The 25,627-nt window shown below is 36.9% G+C and overlaps 1 protein-coding gene across 3 annotated transcripts in view; it reads right to left on the bottom strand.

Annotated features, from left to right (window-relative positions):
- TNRC6C (trinucleotide repeat containing adaptor 6C) overlaps positions 1 to 25,306 on the bottom strand; it is a 148,341-nt gene extending 123,035 nt beyond the window's left edge. For all 3 annotated transcript variants that reach the window (XM_070937513.1, XM_070937514.1, XM_070937515.1), the window contains exon 1: positions 23,763 to 25,306. The gene's annotated coding sequence lies outside the window, so the exon portion shown is untranslated. The remainder of the gene's footprint in view (positions 1 to 23,762) is intronic.
- Positions 25,307 to 25,627: the final 321 nt, after the last annotated feature.

Genomic DNA, 25,627 nt, shown 5'->3' with positions numbered 1-25,627 from the left:
CAACTGGCGCAGAGTGCGGCCACGCGGGTGGTAATGGGAGCGACATGGCGCTCCCATGTAACACCTCTCCTGCGCGAGCTGCAATGGCTCCCGGTGGTCTTCTGGGTGCCCTTCAAGGTTTTGGTTACCACCTTTAAAGCGCTCCATGGCTTAGGACCTGGTTATCTACGGGACCGCCTACTACCACCAATAGCTTCCCACCGGCCAGTACGCTCTCATAGAGAGGGACTCCTCCGGGTGCTGTCAGCCAAACAGTGTCGACTGGCGGCCCCTAGGGGGAGAGCCTTCTCTGTGGGGGCACCTACCATCTGGAATGAGTTCCCCCCGGAGATACGGAAGATCCCGGATCTGCGCACCTTCCGCCGCACTGTGAAGACCTTTTTATTCCATCAGGCGGGCTTGGCCTAATCTCTTCCGTTTTTTAAATATGTAAATTTTAATCTGTTTTTAAATTATTGGGGTGTTTTAATCTGTCTGGGCCAAAATGATTTAATTTGATTTTATCTGGTTTTTAAATTTTTTGTATCTATGTATTTTATTGTTGGCTGTTCACCACCCTGAGTCCTTCGGGAGTAGGGCCGTATACAAATCAAATAAACTAAACTAAACTAACTAAACTATCGGTGAGTCAACAGTGGGTCAAAGGAGTAGCAGAGATGACAGTTGCTCTTTAAAAATTATGATTTAAATCGAGTTGATTTAAATCAAGCCTTTTTACTAGTGATTTAAATCATGATTTAAATCAACTCGATTTAAATCAAATCCACCCTGGTTCCAGCATTGTCTTTTGATGTGGCATTGCCCTGAAACAGCAGATCTGTCACTTGGAGTACTATGTGATCCACTCACTGCTCTGTATCATGGGCAGCAGACCTTGATCCAATTTCAGTTGGTGTACCAGCTGAATCTCTACCTTGAGCATGCACCTGGACTAAAGTAATATAACCTACCTGGGTCTGCCTGAGATAACTTGCTTCGCAGTAACAAAGAGCATACCAAGATATATTTCACCAAGACATATATCAATACTCTTTTATTTTCTTCATTGAAACAGTACCTAATGGCTCTGATCTGGCTCTCTGTACATTTTTAATAGGCAAATCCTTCAAGTCATGATGCTAAGACTCTGGTGCTTTCTAAAACTTTAGAAACGTAATAGAATTACGTAAAATGGAAACAGATCCATGCTAGATCAAACCCAAATGCTACTGAATGGGCTACAGTATGCTTTTGTAAATAATTTGGAAAGATGCTGCTGGGTACAAACACAGCATCTATTTACAACTCTTTAAAGCAACCAAATTTTCTCCTTAAATTGCACTGTTGCCACTTTATCCTAGGGAAAAATTAGGCTACTTAAGGAGTTGTAAAAAGGTGTTGTATACATTCTAAAGCACCTTTCTGAAACTGAATCTGAAGCAACACACAATCCTTCTAATAGTAAACCACTCTATTCCTGTTGTTTCCAGCCAGATGCATTTGGGAAGTATGCAACTGGGATGTGAGTGCAATAACATTCTCCTTGTTCTTTAACAGATGGTATTGAGAGGAATATTATTTCTGACAATGGAAGAAATATGCAATCATTAGGACTAAGCCACTTACTCTATCTGAATTAATTATTAAACAACACTTATATTAAGAATAAATTCAGATGGAGAGAATAAACAAAAACAAAAAGGCAATGTGGCTGTCTTCAAAATTTCTCTAATCTTCTTTTGAAGAAAGCCATAATGCTTTTTTACTGTTATTTAAGAATTCAGTTCTTCACTAAAATGAGTATCTGTTGAACATGATTTCTGCTGAAAATTCCAGAATTTCAGATTTCACTAGATTACAAAAGTAGATTTGAATGTATTTTTAATTATCATAAAATTTAAGTTTATAAAAACTTTAAGTCTAACAGCTAAAATATGTTCATAAATAGTCTCCTTCAAAACCTTAAATATTGAATATTACATTTTTACTGTCTCTGAAATGAACTGTATCAGCAAATAAATCAAAGAAACCATAGAACAGAAAATCTGAGTCTTATTTATTACTTGTAACACCAAATTCACTAAGCATAGAATATGTATATTTTGTAGCTCTATTAAGAGATTTACTGGTAAGAAATATGTACTCCATAAGAGTTCCAAATACACTTTAGCCTCACTGACGTTGCCCAACTGATGTAAATTTCTTCAGAATACAAATATAGCATGGCTATTTGCAGGAGAAAATTTTATTCTGCCTTTTTTCCCCATTACTACATACACACTTTGCTTCTCTGTGGGCAACAGACTGCTAATGCAATCTTTATTCATGTGGAAATCAAGATATAATCAACTGTATATGAAAAAGCTTTCATTCTCCAGACCTCCACATTGTATTTGTGTTTTGAGGAAGGGGAGGTCATTAGAGCAAAGGGATAGACCATATCAGGAGTTGTTGAATGATTACAGATCTGCTCATTATGAACCAGACTGAATTTCTCAAGACAAGACACAGGTAATAATAAATCCATAACAAGATATGGAAATAGATTAATTTTTCTATGGCAAAAACAGAGCTGTAGTCACATGAATTTGCTATTGCACGGTCTTCCAAAGAAAATCCAAAATGCAGCTATTTGAACTTATAAAGTTGGGATCTCATGTTAATTTCAGGAAAGTTACCATGATGTAATGCAATAATTACTGTATAGATATCAATTTTGAGATAATTCAAAGTCAAAAGGTTTTTTTTTTCTAAACTGACACCATAGTATTATAAGCAGTTTTGTAGATAATACTTTTATATTCTCTCTAGTATCATTTAGCATCATTGATAGTAAAGTTAACTCAATTAATTTAATAATAGTTCTGTTTTTAAATATAGTTTCTTGGCTTTTCCCTCTTCCCCCAATGACATAAAGGAAAGGGAGAGTACTCAGAAGACTCATTCTTATCTAGGCTTATTTGGCTTTTAAAGCCAAATTGAATTAATAGAACTACTGTACATGATACTAATAAACATTTTTAAAAACATTTTGTTTTTTCTAAATCATCTTCTTACATGTATTTTGGATATTAAGTAGGGGAATAGTTAGATATTGAGCTTTTATTGGCCACCCACACTCAACAAGAGTATTCCTAAAATCAGATCTGCTCTTAGGGAATTAGGTAGCAAATATAGTCAGAAACTATATACCAATAACACACATTTAGAAGATGATGACTAAGAAAATATATTCTCTGTGACACTTTGTGGAAGCAAAAGTTGAAATTGGAAGAAGCAGAATAGGAAGAGTATTAATGCTATTGAACTATGGGGTTGGAGAAGATTTCTGAAAATATTATAGACATCCAGGAAAATAAACAAATGGATCATTGAACAAATCAACCCAGAGCTCCCACTTGAGGAACAAATGACCAGGCTCAAATTATCCTATTTTGAACACATTATATAAGGATCTAGTTCCCTAGAGGAGGTTCTAATGCTGGGGAAGATGGAAAGAAAGAAGCTGGAGACCGTTAGCAGAGGGCGTGTCTTTACAGCTTTGACAGACTCGGTCTTATTGGCTGACAGACGAGGACAATCCATTCCTATTCCTGGATGCTGCCTCCACTACAATGGAGAAATATGAAAACTTCTCTTGTTCTTCTTTATCACATTGCAGCTGCCTTCAAAAAAGGAAGACAGATCCCTGTCCACCTCAGTAAGGATTTCAATACAGACTGCATATGGGAAGCTGGCATTTCGTTATATGAATAAATTAGTCAATTAGATAATAAAAACAAAGGGTCTAATAAGATCTTACTAGGAAGTAAATTATAATGATTTAAAGAAATAAGTTTTATCCTCAGTTGCATTCTAGCCCTTTTAATTTACAGAACATAAGAACTCATGATAATCTAGGCAACGTCTCTACAATGTAATATGGATTGCACTTGTTGGTTAGGTCAGGAGTCCCAAATCCCTGGTTTGTGGAGTAGCATGCCAGCAACCGTGCAAACAATTAAATCCTGTTTAGTTTTTTGAAGTCAGTGAATTTGCTAAGTTTTCAAAAAAACACCAGTGGGCTGCTCAAGGGTGCTTGGCAGGCTGTATGTTGTGCAAGCCTGCTCTATCTGTTACTTGATAATAGAAGACAAAGGTTTAGCTGAAGTCTTTGACTTTGTCCAAACAATACACTATGGCATGGTTTTAATAAACCACAATAATTGAGTTCAACAACACACTAAGCAATTAACCTGTTCCTGCTCTATTCACCAGACTTGGTAGTAAATCACCAATCTTCAAACACTTAACCTACCCTGTTTCCCTGAAAATACAACCTACCCTAGCTTGATTTTTACATGTGCGCATAATATAAGCCCTACCCCCCCCCAAATAAGCCCTAATTAAGACCCTGCCCACTCCAGGGTGCAAGGGTAAAAATTAAGCTAGGGCGGGGATGGAGGGTGGAGCTGCCCTACTACTTATCTTTGGACAGTTGCAATCAGATCTCGCACACCCCGACACCTGCCTTGACAGCCCATTTGTTCTGCAACTGGCAAGGCTTTCCTGAAGGTCTCTGCAGCCAATAACAGAGCTCGGGATCAATCCGGAGCTCTGTTATTGGCTGCAGAGGCCTTCAGGAAAGCCTTGCCAGCTGCAGAAGTTTCTGAAGCCTCCGACAGCAAAAAGGTGGCCGGGGGCGATGCGCGCAAGTGAGGTAAGTCAGTGGACGATATGCACCCTCCAAAATAAGACCTGGTATCTTTTTTGGTGACAAAAAAAAATATAAGCCAGTCTTATTTTCGGGGAAACACAGTATAATTTATATTAAATAAATAAATAATTTAACTCTTGGCTACACTTGCAGAGGATTCCAAGGCACAACTTGGTTGAATTAGAATATTTATTGTAAACAATTAAATCTCAAACTCAAGAGTTGATTGCTCATTTCTCTGTAAAGAGGTAAAAAGCTTCTATATGCATGCTTCAGGTTTAAATTCTAGACTACTTCCTCTGTGCTTCTGAATTAACAGACATTTGGCAAGTTGCTTTGGTTTGAGAAACACTGGAGATGCATTTACATAATAGACTGTGAACCATTAATTCAGTGCCATTTCAGCAAGTTCAGCTGACAATATGTTATCCCAGCACATGACCATCCTGTTTTCTGTAAAGCATCTTCTACTCAAGAAATCAGCAACATCCAAATGACAAGGTCCTATCTTATGTCACTGATTGTATAACTTTCTGTTCAGTATCCTTTCACCTCTCTGAACTATTTCTATGCCCCTTCCTTGATTGTGATTATTCTTTAGTTCCTTACACTGTATGTAACACTATCTATTACTTGAAATAATGAAGCTGGTCATGTCACTTGTTTGCAAAAGCAAATAAAAATAGAGTATGTGTCTATCCAAACAATAGAGCATGCTTACTAAGGGGACTGACACACTGATCTATTAAAATAACAGTATCATTGAAATCAATAAGCAAGTACACTTAACCAAGTTGTCACAAGGAATTCTATTTTTCATGTTGTGTTTCTCCAAAAGACAGAAGCATTAAAAGAGCTTCATTTTCCCCATCTTGTTCTTTTGAAATGGCTGAACCATAACCCTGAAACTTTACAGTACATGTTCAGCCTGAGGCAAAAAGCTTTTCACAGAATGTTTCTCTGCCTGAATGGTTTAAATTTGCCAAATTAAATTGAAAAGAGGGGTTTATAGGAAATACAAGACCTATAATGAGGAACTTGTTAACATATATGAAAGTCTTACAGCATTTAAGGTAACTCTTAATTAGGTTATCTGTTCATATTTACATCATTTTATTACCGTCATGGACACTGAAGCTTCTTCAAAAGCACACTAACACCAGGGCTGTGTGTATGCTGCAATTCTGAAGCAGCAAAGAAGTAATAGATAGTCCTCGACTTACGACCACATTTGATCCCAAAATTTATGTTGCTAAGCGAAACATTTGTTAAGTGAGTTTTGCTCTATTTTACAACTTTTCTTGCCACTTTTAAGTGAATCATTGCAGTTGTTAAGTGAATCTGGCTTCCCCATTGACTTTGCTTGTCAGAAGGTTTCAAAAGGGGATCACATGACATTGCAACTGTATAAATACGAACCAGCTGCCAAGCATCTGAATTTTGATCATGGGTCCATGGGGATGCTGCAAAGGTCGTAAGTGTGAAAAGTCTGTGAACAATGGGCATAAGTCACTTTTTTCAGTGCCATTGTAACTTTGAACAGTCACTAAATGTACTGTTGTAAGTCAAGGACTACCTGTAGTTGTAAATTGATTCATATCTACTTCCTGAGAATCAGTGTATCTATTCATGTGCTTATATGAGTGGGTGTTTATCTAAAGAACAGAAAATTTCTATTTGCAAGGGTAACAAGAACAGTTGTCACTATATCCACTGCAATCCTAGATGTCAGAATCATAACCAAATTACTAATAATACTAAGTAATTGGAGCAAGATTAGCAGCACCATTGCCTCTGTAACAGACTTTTACATGAAAGAGAATACTTAGATTAATAAAATAGGTCACATAACTTCTCTTGGTAAATAGGTATCAGGTTGCAAAGGATCACAAAGCCATGGCTACAGTGAATACTTTTTAAACATCTGCAATCCCACAGTACTATAATTTATGGTACATTCAGTGCTGCATTTGACTATTAATAATAATACTTACTGACTGAACAAATACCATTAAAACAATATACTGTATCACATTTTTAATGACATCACTGGGCCGATATTCACTTCCTGTTAGAAAGCATATGTGAAGCCTTATTCTAATAGGGATAATCGGTTCCCTGAAGAGGTAGGTTGAAGCAGATGTTTCAATCAATGAGATGACTATCAAGTGTAATTTGCAGGGCTCTTGCCTATGGGGAAAAAAACCACATACACCATTGATGCTACCACTGCAATCTCCTCTGTGCATCATGAACTTCATGCTTCAAACAACAAGATGTATACAGAATTCAGTAAAAATAATGAGTAAGCACAAGACAAGAAACCATTGCCAAATACTCTGGCCTCTATCAATCCATGGTCAGGCAGATAGTGTAAAGAACATACAACATCAACATTATTCCCTTTAGAAGTTGTAAAAAAAAACATACAAAAGCAGGGTACATAATACTCTGGAAATTTAAAAAAAAAAATCAAGGTAAAGTCAGATCATGTTTACATTATTTAATCTCGTCCATCATAAGGGAAACAATGAACATGAGTGGTATGCATATAATTATTTTAAAAAACCTATAACTTTTCAGAAAGCACATAGCTTCTTAGCTCAGGTTTGCCAGAAATCACCTGGATGATCCAGCAAGCTATTGGAACAATTTTCAATGAACAGATGAAATGACAGAACTTTTTGCCAATAATGAGAAAATTTTGGAGAAAATGAAACACTATATTCCAACATAATTATCTTATCCTAACTATAAAGCACAGCAAGAGGAGTCTGTTTAGGACTGCTTTGCAGCTTCATAACCTGGATAGTTCACATGTATTGAAGGAGCAATGGATCTCGGAAAGTATGAGCCAAATTCTGCAGAGGAATGTTAGGAGAACTATCTGGGTTTGGGGCATGTCATTTAATGGGGTGAAAATTAATTTTTGCAATTTTTTTCGGTGAGGGATTCTAAAAATATGTGTTTTTACACCAAGAATTCAAATCTGCTGTTATTTTTGCAATTGTACAATGTTTAGTTAGTATACCCCACAAATACTGTTAACTTTATCCTCAAAATTACACCTTGTGCTACAAAAATTAATCTTTTTATGCATGAATTTTATCTATTCAACAAAACATAATCCATGCAATTATAAACTAACATCAGAAAGCAATTATCTAAATTACAAAAATGTTTAAGTGAGTTTCATCAAGTCTTGTTTTGATTTATTCTTTGACATCAGCTGCCGACTTGCTTCTTGTCCTCACGTTTCTCATGTATATATACTCTGCTTGCTGCCTCTGTGACCTGTTTCACACATCTCTCTATTGATTGGGCATAACAGGGCCACTGTGGTACTTGCATTGATTTGTCAATGAACTTCGTTATTTCCGCTGTAGTCAGTTTGCACATCAAAGGTGGCTCATATACACCTTCAGACCTGTCAATCAGCTCCAGCAGAGTGGATGCTCTGGCTCTGATTAAAAGCATTTTTCTTGCATGTACAGAAAAATTTCCCAGCACGTCATTGTCTGCACCCCTCAAATCAATGATCTTTTGCACACCAGCTCTCTTCTCTTGAATGTCATCTGAGCACAAAATTGCCTGGATTATCATTTCACTGAAAGCGTACCATGCTGAGTGCTGAATGGTTGGCAAAACAGCATCTACTACAGTCTTCTTTTGCAGTCTGACTTGCTGCAGTTGGAACAACACATGACACGGGCCTTCAATCCAGGAATGTTTTACTTTGATGTTGAACCAGCAAGAGTAGTACACACCAACAATGTATTCCATTATCATTCTTAAGTTTTGGAGAGTTTTGCCTTTAAAGCCATGCTTTGAAACCCATATTCGACAAAGCCTATTTGTGGTTGTCAACCAGCGTGAATGGCTTATAGGGCCAATTTCCAGAAGAGCTAGATCTGTGAGAGGTTTTCCTGTCCTTATTGCCTTTGTGATCCTATATCCATGTGCTTGATCAGTAGAGAGATCCTTCACAACACTGTCGCTCAGTGAAATGAGAGGTTCACCAATTAAAACTCTGGTGAGTGAAGGATCAGTGTCAAGTTCTGTTGCAATGTCTAGCATGTTGCCAATTTTACCTGCCCATTTGTTATTAGACAAGGTCTTTCCAGCCAATTTTGTCATTAAGAGTTGTAGGGGTAACTCATTCGTGTGGAGTGCATACACCAACCAGATCAACTTCCAGTTCAATCCAGATCAAACCCAGTGCATGGCACCACCTTCACAGCCAATATTAACACTTGTAGAATCTCCACCAGTGGCCTTCAAGCTTTTGTCAATGTCCTTCTTCATGAAATACACCAGACTATCTGCAATCACTTAAGCAGGTTTTCCTGTTTTTGAGCCTTTCTCTGGAGTAAAATGGTAAAGATATCTTCCACCGGCTCACTGCACACAGAATAATGTTCTTCTTTGATGGTACTGGGGAATTGTCTGAATTGTTTGCTTTCAGCATAAATTTAGTTGCATCTGTACAGCCATCAAAGAAGATGCATTCTATTTTGCCCTTCTTACAGAGGTCATCAAATTCTTGATCTAGGGACTTCATTATTTTTTTTCCTGGACTCTCAACTTTATTGTGGTTAACTACAAGTCTTTTGTCTTCTTTGGTGATCAAGCCAGTATCTATGAAGGCGGCTGTGGTAATGGCATTGTGGCACATGGACCAATACTGCATCTTATGCTCTGCATAGCGACATTTGTTATTTCTAATCTGTTGTGTTCTGTCTTTTCTTTTGAAGTAGAGGGCACATGGGCTTGGTGTAAGGCCTCTCTTCATAACTTCCATCACATTCCTCTTCATCTTCATCATCAGTCGTATTTCCTTCATTTTCATCATAAGAGGTACTTTATTTGTTGGTATCGAAATGTCTGGAATAGTTCTCTGCTTATATTTAGCGAGATTTTGTCTCTCATCATCTTGCTGCTTTTGCCTTTTGCCTAGTCATTTCTGCTTGGGCACATCTGGCAAACCAATCTGATGAGATCCAAAAGAACCAATCTTGTCTCTCTGACCTTTAATGAAAGCAAGTTCCTTCAATGGTATCTTGGTTTCCTTAGGGCAGGTACAGTTAATGTGAGCTTCTTTTTTGTAGCCAGCAGAGCAGCCGAATTAAACACACAGAACAATTTGACATGTGCAGTTGAGGATGTCAAACAGCTTGTCAAGTTTCACAGTGAAAGTCTTGACATCTAGCTTTCCTCTACCAAGATATATGTTTTTGGCTTGATCTCAGCTCTCTTGGATCTTGTTCAAGATTGTTACTTGTAAATTTACAACAGAGGTCACAAAAGAACTGTTTGCTCATTCCTACTTTTCAAATACTTTTGGATATACATCTCTTGCAAGACTGGTTGCTAGGTAGTTTCTAGTATAATCACTACTTTTTTCTCTTAACAGTAGGCCAGTGGTCCCCAACCTTTTTATCACCGCGGCCCGCTGAGCGCGCGCAGGGGTGGGGGCACGGCCCAGGAGCTTTTGCGCAGGCCCATTGCGCACGGCCCAGGAGCCTTTGCGCTGCAGCGTTCCTGTCCCCCGGCCGCTGCGCGGCCCGGTGCCAGGTACTCCACGGCCCGGCACCGGTCCGCGGACCGGGGGTTGGGGACCACTGCAGTAGGCCATATCTGAGAATGTCTCGCAATGTTGGTAATTCACACGGCAACAAGTCTCTGCCAGTCCCAATTAGGTTGTGCATATAAGTGAATGTTCCCAGTCTTGTTCTTTTTTTAAGAAGCCGTTACATATCAGTTATTACACTCACAGGAAACGAGGCCAACAGTATTAACACTCTCAGACAAAATATTGTTTAATAAAAAGAGAAAGACAGCTGAACCTGTGAAATGAAACAAACAAAATGTTAAAAAGTTATGATATTTATGCAGTTATTTACCAAGCACAACTAAATTATATTAAAGTAACCAAAATATCTTTACAATCCCCAAGGCATGTCACAACCTTTGAGCACCCCTAATGTTTGGAAATTGAAAGCTGAAAAAGGGGTCATGGTCATGTAGTGCAACTATAATTTTAAGCACAAAAGTAAATCTACAGATATATCTGACGAGCAATACATGTGAAAAAGAACAATGTGATTTGGAGGATCATGTGCCTGAAAGAAGCAACAATGTGATACAGTTGCATTAAAAAAAAAAAACAACCACTGGCTCCAGTATTCTCCACTATTTAGACTACACCTAGAATATTGCATTGAGTTCTGGGTATCAGATTTTAGGAAGGAGATTGATAAACTGAAGTGTATCCAGAAAGGAACATCCAAGATAGTAATATTATTTAGAGGTATTGTGTTTGCTTTGTCTATTAGAAGAGAAAGCTGGAGGAAAACATGACAGCTGTTTTTAACAGAATCCCTATCATGTAGAAGATGGGATAGAATTGTTCAGAACTGTTCCAAAAGAAAAGACAAGATGCAATAGGTTCAAATTATAACAAAATATCACTACAGGTAGTCCTTGACTTACAACCACAAGTGGGATTAGGATTGCCATCATAAATCACGGCATTCGTAAAGTGAGACATCACATGAGTCCACGACGTATGATGGCAATCCCAGCAATCACCATTGCAATTATTAAGAATTGTTTTACATGTGACTTCGGTCATTTACGAAAACAGTGCAGCTTTACAAAGACTTAAAGAGCCAAATGTTCACTGGAGAAGCTGGGTCTGAAAAGGACACAGCAAAAGGTGAAAGATTGGTAAAGAGAACTAGGAGGGATGAATGGATGAGCTAGCATGCTGGAGTGGGCTGGGGAGCAAACGAATACTTGCTGGCACTTGCTGAGCCAGGAAGCCACATGGAGCAGGGGAGAAGGCATCTGGGCAAATGAATGTTCACTGGTGTTGACTAGGAGTGGGTGGTAGGCAGCCCCAGATATACACTTTCTGCCCCGCAAGATAGGGCAGCAGGGGATCAAAGAGACATAAATGAGAGAAGATAGAGTAGGTAGGGGTAGTTGAAACATCCCTCCAGTTATAAGTGTATGTGGGCTGACAAGCACCTGGATTTTGATGTGACCACAGGGGTGCTACAAAAGCCATATTTTCAGTCACATTGTAATCTCATTTTTTTCAACACCACTATAACTTTGAATAAATGTTCAGAAGGAAGCATTATGTGGGACTACCTGTATATTAGATATTAGGTACATTTTTTTTTAACACAGATGTTTAAAAATGGAAGGGCTGCCTTAAAATATGGTAGACTCTGTCAGGGGTCTAAATTGGCCAATGGATTTGGAAAATATTTTCAAGATTCTTTCCAACCCTTATATTTAACGTTCCTAAAATAAATGTGTTGCATTTTAAATTATTTAAAATTTACTTTGATTTTACCCAACAGATATAAACTGAGAATTTCAGATGCCAAAATGGGTACAAAAAATATTCAGCTTATCAGTAGACTAGCTTGCTTTTTCTATTGTTTCTACTGTATAGTCTTCTTCAAGTCTCTTTAGTAGTCAATTAAGTATTAAGGATATTTTAAATACATATTAAATTAAAATTCTGGTGTTAAATGTATCACAATTGATTTAAAGTTTGAGATAATATAAACAAAATCAGCTTTAAAAATAACCATGTCTTTATTTCCTACCCTGTTTCCCCCAAAATAAGACATCTCCTAATAATAAGTCCAATCAGGCTATGGAGTGCATGGCAATAAGGCCAAGCACTTATTTCAGGGTTCAAAAAAAATATAAGACAGGGTCTTATTTTCAGAGAAACACGGTAATAGAGTTTTTGTGTCAATAAACTGAAGAATCAAGTGAACAATATTTATGTGGCAGAATCTATCCAACCATGACTTATCTTAAAAAGCTAAGTAGGATGAATACAGTTCTTATATAGATGGGTGACCAGAAGGAAATGGTGTAAGGTAGGCTTAGGTGGCGGGGTCAAAAACATCCCCCAAAAAAGTAATGGCCATTTCCATATTGCTGTCAAGAAAGTTACATAAATATTTTTATGTAATTCATTAGAAGTGATCTAAACAAATTCTTGACTTAAAGAAAGCTGTGCTTGTAGAAAGAGTAAAGTAGAATATCACCATTCTGTGATATTCTCATATAACTAAAAAAAATAAATAAACAAAATGTGCACTTAAACCTTTTATGTACAACATACTGCACTCAGATAAGTAAAAACCAAGATAAAACACTTTATCAATTTACCAAACTTTTAAATTTAAGTGATACTCTAGATGAATAACTTCTGAAAATCAAGAAATAGTTCAGTTATGCTTGTTATGTTTGAAAGAAAGGTGAATGGGGAAGAGAAACTAATGAAAAGAATATCCAAGCAGCATTGCAATAAGATATTTGATGTTTAAAAGTAAGGAAGAATAAAATATAAACTTAATATGTGAAAGCTAAATTTGAATAGTGCTCACTATACATCCCAACATTTTACAAGATATTTTCTTAATAAAACAATCCACACATTCTATCAGAAGTTTCCAACTTTGGTAGTCTTACTGTCAAAGTATTTTTTTTCATGGCAAGCATAGCGGTTCCCAAACTATGTGTCATAGTGCCCTGGAGACAGTTAAGACAATGATATTTATCAAATAGTAAAATATCCTGTGGCAGCCTGTGAGTATGCTAGGGTGCTCTGGGGCATAGCAGCACAGTTTGGGAAACATGGCACTATATTGAAAGGCAAACATATAAACAGAAATGTTTTCAATAACTATCTTACCGTGTTTCCCCGAAAATAAGACAGGAGGGTGTCTTATTTTGGGGGTGGAGGATGCGGCAAGTGTGGGACTGGATGTTCCATCATCGCTGCCTCCCCTCCCTGTTCTTCACACCGGCCGAGTGGCTGGCCACCGCTGCCTTGTAGAGCAGGACTCTGCAAGGCTTGTGCTGTTGAATCTCACAGACTCATTTCTGACAGGTGGAGTGGGGGAGAAGCGAGACACGTGGAGTGAAACATGGCTCCCCTTGCCGTCTCTTCTCCCCGCCCCCTCGCCAGGCATGGTAGGGCTCCTGCCCCTTGCTTAGCCACCCCCCTTTAGGGATGCAATTTGGGGGTGGCAAGTGGGGCGGGCGAGAAGAGGGACGTGTCTCTTACCTTTCCAGCTCCATGGCGTTCCTCGCTGTTGCGTCCAGGGAAACACGTTGTAAAAGAAAACTTCTTGCGAGTTCGAGAAGTTTGATTGTCCCAACAAGTTTGATTGTTTGCATGTCCCCTCTTTCCCCTCCTTCTGGCCTCACCTCAACTTGTGTTGTTTCCATGGCAAGCAACCAGAGGAAATGGCAGGAACAGCTGCGCATGCGTATAAGTAGTTTGTGGGGGGCTTATTTTGGGGGGGGGACTTATTTTAACGCATGCATTGAAAAGCCCGATTGGGCTTATTATCCGGAAAGGTCTTAGTTTAGGGAAACACGGTACTACCTAAAGTTAATGGAAACCTGCCTGGTAGCATCATTTAAGGGGAAATATGTCTATCTTTAAGGTCTGTCAGCTGGTTTTAGCATTTCCTAAATATTTAATTTTCCTGTTACAACTTTTAAAGTACAGAAAATTTGATGCATACTCTTTAGGACAGAAAAAGGTAACCTGAAAAAATAACTTGACTTCTTAGATTGCCCTTCTTTAAATTTGTGTTTTATGCACCCCATTAATATATTTCTCCATTGCTTACTATATTTATTCAGTTTACTTAGTTTACCCAATATCATGGGCCACAACGTAGCAATTTATGCTTCAGCCTGTACTATTTTATTAATAGCTTAGTATGTTTTATGACACCAACCAATTGTGATTGATTCAATAAATCATAATTAACCAAACAATGGCTAAAGTGATGTATAAATCCAATCCAATAGATTGATGGAACTCAGAAATATGAAATTCATTTTACCATATTTTTTGGAGTATAAGACACACTTCCCCCCCCCCATAAGGGGATGAAAATTTGAGTCCGTCTTATACACCAAATGTAGCCCCGCCCACCCACTGGCCCTCACCCTTTGGCCTCTGTCTCCCAGCAATTTACCTCCTTGCAGCAAAAAGAAACAACCCATTTTAGCTTCAGCACAACCTAATTAGCACAAGCAGCACAGCCTAATTAGCACAAGCAGTTGATTGTCAGTTGGATCAGCCTCCCGGCCCTCAGCTGTTTCAGGCTGCAGGGATTGCCATTGCCTATTGCTGCGCGGGCCTCCGCTGCTTACTGCAAGGAGGTAAATTGCTGGGAAGCAGATTTTTTTTTCTTGTGCTAATCTTGTGCAGAAAATGAAAATGAAAGTAAAGCAAGCTGTTTGCTGCAACGAAGCAGAGGCAGATTTCTTTTTCTTGTTTTCCTCCCCCAAAAAAGGTAGGTGCATCTTACAGTCCGGAGTGTCTTATACACCGAAAAATATAGTATTTTAGAAAGGATAACAATACAATACAATTACAATACAAACCAGAACAAGAGCCTTGGTGGCACAGTGGTTAGAATACAGTATTGCAGGCTAATTCTGCTGACTGCTGACTGCCAGCAGATCGAGTTTCACCAGCTCAAGGTTGACTCAGCCTTCCATCCTTCTAAGGTGGGTAAAATGAGGGCCCAGATTATTGGGGGCAATATGCTGACTCTGTAGAGAAGGCTTTACACTTTAGAGAGGGCTGTAAAGCACTGTGAAGTGGTATATAAATCTAAGTACTATTGATATTGGGTGGTGAAATGTCTGTAAGAAAACAACCAAGCTCAGATAGCACCAAGGACCCCTCAAAAGAAGGAGAAGAAGGGAGAGGCAATCTGCAGGTTCATCCTCTATGCTTTCTCCACTTGAGGGACATAGTAAAGCAAAATGCTTGTCGTTTAAATAAAAACCATGCAGTTACTCAGATCAGTAACAAAGCTGAATTACAAAGAAATACTACTATTAATCCAGCTTCTTAAATGTTTGGTCCATAACATGCTCTTTTTTAATAAGTATCAAATAAGTGCAAAGGAAATGTAACAAGCACAAAACCTTTCCAAAAATAAAATAAAAAATCAAATAAAACAATTTTTTCTTCAATAAATGACTTTATTCAAATTAGTTACCATCACTTTCTATCAGTGATATCATTTTTATCTGAGTCATCAAAAGTTTTTTTAAAAAATATGGAATATTGAAACAAAACAATTAACAATAATGCGGCACTTGCTCTGAAATCATATTCCTTAATATTTGTTTGCATCTGCAGTATATTAAAAAAATACGTTTTCTGTTTTTAGAATAGTATTAGAATAGAATAGAAAAATAATTATTTAAAAACACACTGGTACAATTTATAAATTGGTATCATTTCAAGGTCAGTAAACACTTTGGGGGCATGTTTCTCACAAATATATTTCAGTATAAAGTATATATAATCAGTGTGGTGGATTACTCTATCAAGTTTGGTGTACTTATACTATTGAGCTAGCTGAGATTTCTGGAAATTGTCACCTCAGCATAACTGGATGGGATCGGGTTTGAAAGGGTTACAAGCAAAATTCAAGCAGGCTGATGTGAGATAATGTTCAGTGAATCACGCTGCTTTCCTCAGAAAAAATATTCAGTTCAAATTACTAGAAAGATATTCAATTTCATGAAGCAGTCCTACCTATCAAACCCCAAAAGCTCTGATCAAGTACAAGTGCCTTTTGGAGACAGTAAGGAATCTCTTTCACATGGCCTAATTCCAGCTAGCATGATCTCCATATATGCATTTGAAAAAGGACAATGACATTCATGTAGCAGGCAGTTGCAGGCATTAAATGGAGAATCTAATACAGTGTGTAATATACTTCAGAAATGTACAAGAAAAGTAAAATAATACCATACACTTCACAAATTTACAAAAAAATTAAAAGAATGTAATCTTTTTACTTTTTAAAAGAAATAATGGAAAAAATATAAAAGCTGTAAAAAAAAACTAAGAAAAATATTCAAAGTATTCTATAAAAACACATAAATGTATATGTAGGCATTACTTTCTAGTTATATTTAAATCTTAATTCCAAAGTAGCAATATTTTGGAAATGTATTAATACCAACTATAGCAATAACACTTAGACTTATAGTGCTTTATAATACTTCCAGAGGGGTTTACAAATGTCAACAATCTGGGTCTTCATTTTACCGACCTCGGAAGGATGGAAGGATGAGTCAACTTGAGCCCATCAGGATCAAACTGCTGGCTGTGGGCAGATTTAGCCTGCAATACTGCATTATAACCACTGTGCCACCATGGCTCCTAACTATAGACATTCATGCCTTACAAGAATAAATATTACTAAATGACATTTTATATAATTTTTCATTCAACACTACTACCTTTAAAACTGTAATGTGAATACAGAAATGCTTGTGTGCATCAATAAATATTTTTTTCCAATGCATAAACTAAACCCTTTAAGTTAGTAAAAGAAAGCAATAATTTTGCTGGTTGAAAATCAATTTCTGAACAGCTATGAACTAATCCTGAATTTTTATGAAATATTATCATTTAAAATATTTCAACCAATGCTGTTACAGTAATATTTTACAGCAAGAGAAGTAAATCTCTATTATTGCTTTCTTGCTTATTTTGCTATAACCAATCAGTTAACAAGATACAATATAAACAGATTAACAAAACTGAAATAAAACTGAGTTAATTAAGTTGTTTTCACATTTCATACTATCCTTATAGTTTTTATAGAGAAACTGTGCTTTGAGTAGTTATTTTAAATTAATGTTCTACCTCTAAAAATCAGATAGGAGAGACAGTTTGGTGCGGTGGTTTAGGCACAAGGTTACACAGTGAGTGCCTGAGTTCTAGTCCCACCTTAGGTACAAGGTCAGCTAGGTGACCTTGGGCCAGTCATACCTCCTCTCAGCCCTGGGAAGGAAGTGTTAGTAAACCACTTGCTCTAAAATCTTGCCAAGAAAAACTGCAGGTACTAGTACAGTTACCAGGAGTTAAGACTGACTTGAAAGTATGGAAAAAAATAATAATTAGACACCGGAAACTGGTAAGAATAGTGGATGTCAACTACATAGGACAGCCAAACTACAGTAATGGACAATACTTTTTATACTTCTGTAACTGTATTCTTGAAGATGAACTAACAGCAGTTATATTATCCACAACTTTCAAAGTAAGCAGATATTTTTAAGAAGGTGAAAAAGCTTATTAGTTCTTCCAGCTTTTCCTCAAGTGTACAAGAACAAACTATTTGTTCCTTCAACTTCACAGGTGGCAGATATTATTTCCATATGATTGACAACTAAGTGACACTGCGAGGAGCAGTAAAGCAAATCTGCTATTTGACTGAATCTTTCATTTGCCTACAATCCCTCATACAGTATATTCATAGAACAAATCTCTAGTTACTTTGCTTAGTTTTTCAGAACATAAGTGTTTTGAAATTGAATCAAAGATTAAATATTAAATATCTATCTTTGCTATTAATTACAAACAGGTTTAACTTTTTAACTGAAAATTCCTGGAGATCCTTTCAAAGATTAAACAAAATAAAAACTGAATTAGAAAAACACCCTAATTTAAGATAAAAGACCAAGGTCAAGCAAACAAAAAAAGGAATTAATAAGCTTTTAGTAACAAAATATTACCAATGCTGCTATAGAAAAGCATGTAAATGATTCTTCTTGTCTATAATATACCACAGTAGTGAGAGAATTTAAGAAGGGCTTTACAGTACAGTATGTTTAATTATCTTTTTATGTCAAGTACTAACAATAGCTTTATTTTTATGGCTACTCCAAGGAAATCAATTTAATTTGAAAAAAAGCTAAAATTATTTTTAGGCTCATTCTTGAAAAATGTTTTCAACTTGAATAATAAGCAGAAGCAATCTAGACATGTAAAAAAACTTGACCTAGAATTTGTTAGTTGTGTTTTATGATTATGTACAGTTTATTTAAAAATTAAATGACAAAACAATATTTTCAAAAGAAAAAAATCTGCAGAGATATGTTTATTAAGAATACGTTTCACCTTTCTAGCCCTCCAAAGACAAACCACAGAGCTGTGTACAAAGCTAGACAATCTGGGCAGCCAGCCATAAAACATTACTTCTATAGCGGATTCTGCTTTCACTCCTAAGCTCTCCACAGCTGTAAAATATAACAAGAGAAGTTCTGGTAACCGACCTATATGTCGCAGACTATTTATGATTCAAAGGCTAAAGTTTATTTCCTTCACTTTGAATCCTTTCTTTAGATACAAAGCCACACCCAACTGGGTATTCAAGGTTAACCTTCTAGATTGCAGAGAAAATAAAAACACAAAAATGACTTGTTACATAGTAACATCTGATGATTTTCCCAATAGCTTTTACTGAGAAGATGAAAATAGGTAACTGATAACTGATTACAGTATGACCACAGAACAGAAACTTACTAAAATACCTTTGTATTTGGAAGTTCACAGTTGAAAATATTGTTTTAATTCAAAATGTTGACCAAAGTTCAAAGAACTATATAACATGCCAAATGTCCAAGAGTGTGGGTTTTTTTTAGTTTCTCACTGTCATCCAATCCCATGACACAAACAAAATTCAAGCACTCCTCTAAATAGACACAACTAGAGGAATGAAGAAATATAAAAATCTGCTATCTCCCTGTATGTCAGCAATAGTATTTTGTGGCTCTCTAAATCCCAGCTCTTAGTACACAGTTTAAAGCAAGTTCCACTGAAATCAATGAACAATCCAATTTAGAATGTTTTTAAATGGTGATTCATCTTTCTCTACAACTTGCTATATTTATGCATAAATGCAAAAGTCATGCATCACAGAAAACTAATTTGGTAAATCAGTTTGTTACATCAAGAGCATGTTACAATTCAACAAAACATTTGAGTCTTTCAGTTCTTACCCAGCTAAATACCTTTATAAAGTTACTTCAAAGCTCAAGACATTATCACCAAAAGGCATCAGCTGATACTAAATTGGCTAGACTGCATCATCATCAGGCACTTAAGAGGTTTCTTATCATTCATCTATAGTACTAAAATAGAATGATAAATTCTTTTCTACAGCTTCAACACCAAGGGGGAAAAGGTTTCAAGTATGACATTATCTTGTAATATGGATTTTAGTTTTTAACAACAACTTGATGGTGTATCACAAGCTAACATCCTGCAAAGCAAGGAATGCAAATCCTAACCAGCAGCCAATACAATAATTTTATATAGTTCATAGTGTATTTCCGGTTTCACCAAAACATACTAAATTTAATATTTAAAATTGCTTTATATGAAGTAATAGTATCAACTAGGATAGTGACAGGTTTGAAAGGCAAAGAAATTAGCATTTATTCTTTGGATGAATTGAAATGAGTAGAAGCTAAGCATTAAGTCTGTAAGTGTTCTCACAGAGACTTTCTTAGCAATTCTTTCCATCTGAAATCCGCCTTTGCTGAAGGAAAAGGCTGCCCCACCCCTGACCTCCTGCTCCTCCAGCTTGTTTTGGAAAGCAGCCAGATGACAGTATTGGGAAAAGTGCATATTTATCTCAACAAGACCAGCTGCAGAGAACAACTAAATGCAATTTTAGGTATTATTCATTCTTCCTTCTCAATGGCCTTGTTTTTTTATTCCATTAAGATGCTGAGTTCCAAATTATATCTACATTGATGCTTTAGTAACTGTATTCCTACAGCTTACTATCATTAAGGAAACAATAATCCTTGTAAATAAAAGTGAACTGTCCATTGAGGGAAATTTGTTTGCATCTTTAACTAAGGCAAGGAAAAATATTTATATGCACTTTGCTACAGTGAGTATTCCTTTTTGCCCTTTTTTCACACCTGGCTAAAATATTGAATCTCTGAAACACATCCAAAGACACCACACCCAAAAAACCTGTTGTTAGACATATGATACTCCAATGCTTACCATGTAAAACCTTCAATTTATGATACACATTTATAATACTGATGTATTATAATTTAAGATTTAAATCAGCAAAAATAGCTGAAAAGTTTAATTAATACCTTAATATTTGTCTGCCCAGCAATGTTAATCACTGATGCAAAATGGTACATTAGCTACAATGGCAGATTAAAGATTAAAAGTTACTGCTTTCTATGGGGAAAATAGTGATTATTATGTGAAAGGATCTCTTTCACCCAATAAAAAATCTGTTACAAGGACAGAATTTCAAAATACAGAATATTTATCTTATTAGTACACATTTTAAGGTTCAAAGCAGAATTTCTCACCAAAAGGTAAGTGCATTATTCACTTTTCTTTTATCAGCTTATCTATTCAAGAACTGTAATGAATTTCACAAAGGCATGACTACTGAATCACAAGAGATATAGTATATACAGCTTATAGAGTTTATGATTTAAGAGTACAAATACCCTTCATGAGATTGTGCCTGCTTAGCTGATAAACTAGCATTGACATAGTATTTTTTATCAATATCAGACCTCCAACATTCATATTGTGAGGAAGAACAAACTTACATTTGGGATATTTTAATTAACTGTTTTAAAGTGCTTTGCAGACTGCTTGTTGACACCAGAACCTAAGTGAATCAAATCACCGGCCTACTTAGTCCAATATTTATTTCTATAATGGCCAATGGAAATCCCAAAAGAAAGGAATAACAGCTTCCTCTGCTGCTGTTTCTCAGTAACTGATAGTCTAAGCATGCTCTCTCTGATCCTGAAGGTAGCATATTTACTAGCAATTTTCTTCTGCATGAATATATATAATCCCTTTTAAAATTATCAAAGTTGCTGGCTATAGCTGTATGTTGTGATACATTTCAGAATCTATATGATGTGTCAAGAAGCATTTTCAACACTCAGCATCATTTGGCAACCGATTCTTATATTTTGAAAAAGAAAAACTTCATCAATTTCTTTGTATACCATGTACGGTTTATATACCGCTATTTTGCCCAATTACTTTGCATTGTTTTCTCAATTAAAAAGCACTAAATGATAATTTACATATGAAAATGATGGAATTGTCTAATAATTACGGTTACCATTTTCTGCACTGTTTTCAGCTTGATAATATGCTTTTTAGTACACAGTTGTTGGCTGCATATATACCATTTCAAATATGGTCACATTATATATTTGCATCAGAACACTACAGAATAGTATTATTTGTGGCTCCTTTGTAATGATCTCCAGCATGGAATTCACATTTTTTTTTTCATAGCTGCTGCGCACTGCATTGACATGTTCATTGAGTTATATCTATTATAAGCCCACTATTCCTTTGCTCTGGTCAGTCGCTCTCAGCTTGACTATTCTTTTTCAGGAAATATGAAAAATCAATAAGGGAAAGCAGAATGCATTTCTGTCTTTTATATTGCACTAACCCTATCATTAAGTTCATTTAATTCTTGATCAGTGAAAACATATTTTCACTAAAATTAAGAATGCAACAAAATTATTGCAAAACTAGAAATCTTGTATTTTGTTCAGTCTACTTAACATAGTAATTAAAAATGGAAAGCATGTTATGTTACAAATATGTAAAAAGTTAACCAAAATGTACCAATAACTATAATTACATTGGAAAGAAAGAAAAATACTTTAATGAATTTTTAAAAGGCAATAGCCTTTTTTTCAAGTTACCTATGATAAAATGTTTTGTTAATTGAAGGGTTACTAATATACTTGTGTAGAAAATTTAAATGAGAATAAAAATAGCAATAAAACATGTTTGTATCTATGAATGAAATTTAAATATTTCTGAGGCATTTTAGATCAAAGTTGAGAATATATAGTTGAAACAGAACCGAGAGACCCTCAACTCTGATGATTATTAGAAATTCCTGTAACAAGTTATATTAAGTCTTGGGTTTTTCCTGTGTAAAACTGTTCATTTTTCTAAATTCTGATGGAAATAATTATATTATATGGACAAAACCAACAGCAAAAACTCAAATATGCAGAAATAATGAAACACATTATCAGCTTTTAAAAACATTTCAATAATTATAGATGCTTTATTTCATATGTAGGTATTTCTCACAATCTACGTTTCTATGTTATGAATCTATTGATATAAAAACATTTGTCTAGAGTAGTACAGAGATGTTATTTTGTTTGCTGTTCCACATGCAGACTTTTAAGTAATCAAACCATCCTTTAGCATTCTGTTTATAAAATGACAAAAACATTAAGGAATTTTAAATCAGCCTTAGTCACCTTTGTAATATTAAAAGTATCATAATACTCTTCTATGCATGAGCTATGTTTCTAGAGAGCCTAGCTTTTGATTTAAATAACCCAAGGATTTTGGGTACACTTTCAGCAAAGTTCCATAGTAAAATTACATGCAAATTGTCATTGTAGTTCTGTGTTTATTTTTAATCATTGTTTGTTCCATTTAATCAAAAATACTATATAAAAAGGGGAAAAATCTATTCTTATTAAGAATACTCCAGCAAAGAAATAGAGACATCAGAAAAACTACTTGGGGGGAGGCTGTACTCCTTTGCGCATACCAATTGATAAGTCCTACTAAACACAATGGAATTTAATTCAAATAAGTCTATACAGAATTGCACCACTCATTATTTAAATGCCCAACAGTAACTAATCATAGATGAAGTTCAAGTTTTGACCACTTGGTTACATTCAATCAGCTTCTCTATTCTAGCAATACTTATACTGAAATTGCCAAGATTAATTATCACTATTTTCCAAACAGCACACCACATGATAGTAAGAGTTATTAGCAACAGCATGCAAACCCTAATAATTCAAAAGAAATCATTTCTCATTATTTCCATTTTCTTCCATATTTTTTTCATAAATGAGGCATTTGGAGTTTTCAGTAGTAGCAAGGAATATGAGAAAAATTGAAGTTTTTAAAGTATCTGAAGCTGTCAATTGGGGATATTTTTAGCTTGTGAATACATTAGCTTGAGAGGGAGATTTGTTAATTTTTCATTTTAATCATTATATAATGATTAAAAAACAGATTAAGAGTTACATAGTCCTGGATCAAGAGCTACTTAATAACAAACTGCAGGCACTGAACTTCATAAGAGGTCTTTTTCCATCTGTAACTTTTCTGCCCCCACATTACGAATGTGAATGGTCCTTCTCTTACCTTGCTTGTTTCCTTCTGGGGCTCTTTGGCAGCTTTCTACTCGGTCTCCTTGAAAAAGAACAAATGAATATTTTGTCTGGCGCCTGGGAGTTTCACTACCGTGCTCCTTTCTTTTAATGCTTTTTCTTACAAAAAATACCCGTATTTTTCACGTTGAATATGAAAAAAATCTCTCACGGCCAATAAAGTCAGTTTTTTTTAAATATCTATGCTCGTTCCAAATTAAAACAAAAAACAAAAACCACCAAAAATATTCTGCCACAAAAGAGGAGGAAGGGGGTTGGGAAAATCAGACAAGAAACCAACAGTAGAAGAGCTGTATGCTCCAGTTTTATTTCCAGCCCAGAAGATAAGTGCAGCAGAGGCAGGTCCAATTCCAAAACAAGAATATTATTTTTCTTCAATGAAGCAAAACTCACAATTATGAGTTCTCAGCTAAATTCTGCGCAGAGAATTTTGTTTTTAAAATTAAACATAGATGGTTGCAGCAAAAATATACTGTCAGGATGAGCGTGAAATCTGTATGCTTTGTAGTTGTTCAGGGTACGGCTTTTAAAAAGGTGTTGGTAGATTCTCAGTTTACATGGAGGAGCATCTGAATATTTTGTTTTCAAAAGTGCAAATTAAAATGGATAATATCGAACCCATTCAAAAGTTTAAAGGAGATTAGCTCAGAAAAACAAAAAAGAGCCAGAAGACTCTGAGACAGAGATCCAAGTACCCAGTAAAGTCTTTTTTTTTTTTTTAAAGGAAAGCGAGACGTAGAACACAAGCAGGAAAAAAAAAAGATCTAACAGTTTCTTTCAGGAAGATCCAAGGGGGAGAAGAATCCAGGCAAGGATCCACAAATGGCAGGGAAACCCACCAGCAGTGCTTTTCATACGTGGATCCAAGGAAGGGAGCTCCAGCAGTCTCTCTCATGTACCGGGATCCTAAAAAGGATCCAGAAAATAGGCTTCGTGGTGAGGAAGGAGCCCACCACTCTCTTTCATACGGATCCACCCAGACAAGCCAAACATAGGTGGATCCAGAGAAGAAGGCAAAATCCAGTCTCTTTCTCACAAAGACAGGATCCGCCAAACCCGGGGCGATCCCGCAGCTGAGTTTCTCACAAGGAGGTCCGTCAGTCGTTTCCTCTCCCCGCGGGATCCACCCAGTTTAAGAGCAGAATCCACAGCAGCAGCCGCTCGCCGCTCTCCTGTCCCTCCCCAGCGATTGACGAGATTCTCTGGGGGAACCAAGGGGATTTATGGAGGCAGCAGCCGCAGGGACGGCTCCTCGGACCGAGCTTTCGCTTGTAAGGGAAAGGGGTTGGGCCGCTGGCAGGACAAGCAACGCCGCTGTGTTCAGTGATGCCGCCGAGCCGGCCCTCCACTCCTCCTTGCAGTAGTAGTAGTAGCAGCAGCAGCAGCAGCAGCAGCCGCCGTCGCCTCCGCCGCCTGTGCCCTCCGCTTCAGGAGCAGAGCTGCTGCCACCGCAGCCATTTTGTTACTAACTGACAAGAGCCCCGCCAGGCAGCCAGCGCGAGACCACAACGGGGCGAGGGGGAGGGAGCAAGGAGCGAAGGAGAAAGAGAGAGAGAGTGAGAGAGAGAGAGAGAGAGAGGCGAGAATCCCTCCCCCTCCCTTCCCTGACCTCAAACAGGAAGTCCCGACCACCTCTCCGATCACGTGGCAAAGCCGAACGCATAAAAGAAGGCTCCGAGACATGCAAAGATGATACAAAAGGCGAGCCAATGGGGCGACGGGAGCGGTTAGCGGGCCCCGCCTTTCTCTCAGCTTGTCTAGTCGCGTGAGAGCGGCCGCCGAGGCCTTTTCCCTGGCTGGGTGGTGAGCACCGCCTCGAATGGCTTTGCCTGCTCCGTC

The sequence above is a fragment of the Pituophis catenifer genome, unplaced genomic scaffold (genome assembly GCF_029215685.1).
Source record: "Pituophis catenifer annectens isolate HBS135680 unplaced genomic scaffold, rPitCat1.0.hap2 SCAF_2, whole genome shotgun sequence".
Taxonomy (NCBI): Eukaryota; Metazoa; Chordata; class Lepidosauria; order Squamata; family Colubridae; genus Pituophis; species Pituophis catenifer.
Note: the sequence above shows the minus strand (reverse complement) of the source record. Positions and strands in the feature narration are given on the sequence as shown.